Consider the following 3,261-nt stretch of genomic DNA (forward strand, 5'->3'; position numbering starts at 1 on the left):
CTCGGAAACCCTGTACAGGGTCGCTAAGGGTCAGAACTGACTCGAAGGCACTTAACAACAACAAATGCAATATAACTAGCTCTCTGTACATGGATATGATGGGCTGATCTGCCAAGTAGGTAGCTCTCTCTGTATATAAACGTATAGGACTTGTCTGCCCTGTAGGTGGCTCTCAGTATATGGACAAATTGGACACATCTGCCATGTAGCTATTACAATGAATATGGACATGTTGGCCTACTCTGCCATGTAGCTACCTCTCAGTATATGGACACGTTGGACACATCTGTCATGTAGCTTGAAATCTGTATATGGAAATGTTGCACTATTCCTCCATGTAGTTAGCTCTCTGTATATGGACATTTTGGACTCGTCTGCCATGTAGCTAGCTCTCTGTACATGGATATGTTGGACAGATCTGCCAAGTAGGTAGCTCTCTGTATATGAACATATAGGACTTGTCTGCCATGTGGGTAGCTCTCTGTATATGACCTTTGACACATCTGCCATGTATCTAGAACTCAGTATATGAAAATGTACTACCGTGCCATATAGCTAGCTCTCTGTATATGGATATTTTGGAATTATCTGCCATGTAGTTAGCTCTCTGTACATTGATATGTTGGACTGATCTGCAAAGTAAATAGCTCTCTGTATATGAACATATTGGATTTGTCTGCCATGTAAGTGGCTCTCAGTATATGGACATATTGGATAATCTCCCATGTAGCTACTACCCTGAATATGGACATGTTGGATTACTCTGCCATGTAGCTAGCTCTCAGTATATGGTCACCTTGGATACATATGCCATGTAGCTAGAACTCTGTATATGGAAATGGTGTGCTACTCTTCCATGTAGCTAGCTCTCTGTGTATAGACCAGTTGAACACATCTGCCATGTAGTTAGAATTCTGTATATGAAAATGTTGCACTTCCCTACCATGTACCTAGCTCTCTGTATATAGACATTTTGGACTCGTCTGCCATGTAGCTAGCTCTCTGTACATGGATATGTTGGATTGATCTGCCAAGTAGGTAGCTCTCTGTATATGAACATATAGGACTTGTCTGTCACGTAGGTAGCTCTTTGTATATGAACACCTTTGACACATCTGCCATGTAGTTAGAACTCAGTATATGGAAAAGTTGTACTAACCTGCCAGGTAGCTAGCTCTCTGTATATGGACATTTTGGAATCATCTGCCATGTAGCTAGCTCTCTGTATATGGATATGTTGGACTGATCTGCGAAGTAGGTAGCTCTCTGTATATGAACATATTGAACTTGTCTGTGATTAAAGTGGCTCTCAGTATATGGACAAGTTGGACAAATCTGGCATGTAGCTAGAAACCTGAATATGGACATGTTGAACTACTCTGCCACATAGCTATCTTTCTGTACATAGATATGTTGGACTGATCTGCCATGTAGCTAGCTGTCTGTATATGAACATACTGGACTCTTCTGCCATGTAGTTGACTCTCACTATATGGACAAGTTGTAATATCTGGCATGTAGTTAATACTCTATATATGGACTTGTTGGAATGTTCTGCAATGTAGCTAGCTCTCAGTGTATGGACATATTGAACATATCTGCCATGTACCTAGAACTCTGTATATGGAAATGTTGCACTACCCTGCCATGTAGCTAGCTCTCTGTATATGGATATGTTGGACTGGTCTGTCAAGTAGGTATCTCTCTGTATATGAACATATTGGATTTGTCTGCCATGTAAATGGCTCTCAGTATATGGACATGTTGGACACATCTGCCATGTAGCTACTACCCTAAATATGGACATGTTAAACTACTCTGCCATGTAGCTAGTCTCAGTATATGGACACTTTGGATACATCTGCCCTGTAGCTAGAACTCTGTATATGTTAATGATGTGCTACTCTGCCATGTAGCGAGCTCTCTGTATATAGACAAGTTGGACTCATCTGACTTGTACCTAGAACCCTGTATATGGAAATGTTTCACTAGCCTGCCATGTAGCTAGCACTCTGTATATGGACATTTTGAACTCGTCTGCCATGTAGCTAGCTTTCTGTACATGCATATGTTGGACTCATCTGCGAAGGAGTTAGCTCTCTGTATATAAACATATTGTACTTGTCTGCCATGTAGGTAGTTTTCAATATATGGACACCTTGTACACATCTGCCGTGTAGCTATAATTCTGTATATGGAAACGTTGCATACCCTGACATTAAGATAGCTCTTTGTATATGGACATTTTGGACTCGCCTGCCATGTAGCTAGCTCTCTGTTCATGGATATGTAGGACTGAACTGCCAAATAGGTAGCCCTCTGTGTATGAACATATTGGATTTGTCTGCCATGTAAGTGACTCTTAGTGTTTGGACACGTTGTACACATCTGCCATATAGCTACTACCGTGAATATGGACCTATTGGACTACCCTGCCATGTAGCTAGCTTTCAGTGTATGGACACGTTGGACACATCTGCCATGTATCTAGAACTCTGTATATTGAAATGATGTGCTACTCTGCCATGTAGCTAGCTCTCTGTTTATAGACAAGTCGGACTCCTCTTTCTTGTTGCTAGAACTCTGTATATAGAATTGTTGCACTACCCTGCCATGTGGCTAGCTCTCTGTATATGGACATTTTGGACTCATCTGCCATGTAGCTTGCTCTCTATACATGGATACGATGGACTGATCTGCCAACACAGTAGCTCTCTGTATATGAACTTATTGGACTTGTCTGCCATATAGGTGGCTCTCAGTATATGTTCAAGTTGGACACATCAGCCATGTAGCTAGTACCCTGATTATGGACATGTTGAACTACTCTGCTATGTTGCTAGCACTCAGTGTCTGAACACATTGGACACATCTGCCTAATAGCTATAACTCTGTACATGGAAATGTTACACTACCCTACCAGGCTGTTAGATATCTATATATATACAGGTTGTACTCATCTGCCTTGTATCTAGAAATATGTATATGGAAATGTTGCACTACCTTGCCATATAGATAGCTCTCTGTATATGGACATTTTGGACTCGTCTTCCATGTAGCTAACTCTCTGTACATGTATATGTTAGACTGATTTGATAAGTAGGTCTCTCTCTATATGAACATATTGGACTTGTCTGCCATGAAGGTGGCTCTCAGTATATGGACACGTTGGACACGTCTGCCATGTAGCTAATACCCTGAATATAGACTTGTTGGACTGGTCTGCCATCTAGCTCGCTCTCAATGTATGGACACGTTGGA

Source organism: Chrysochloris asiatica, unplaced genomic scaffold (assembly GCF_000296735.1).
Source record: "Chrysochloris asiatica unplaced genomic scaffold, ChrAsi1.0 scaffold00152, whole genome shotgun sequence".
NCBI classification, from domain to species: domain Eukaryota; kingdom Metazoa; phylum Chordata; class Mammalia; order Afrosoricida; family Chrysochloridae; genus Chrysochloris; species Chrysochloris asiatica.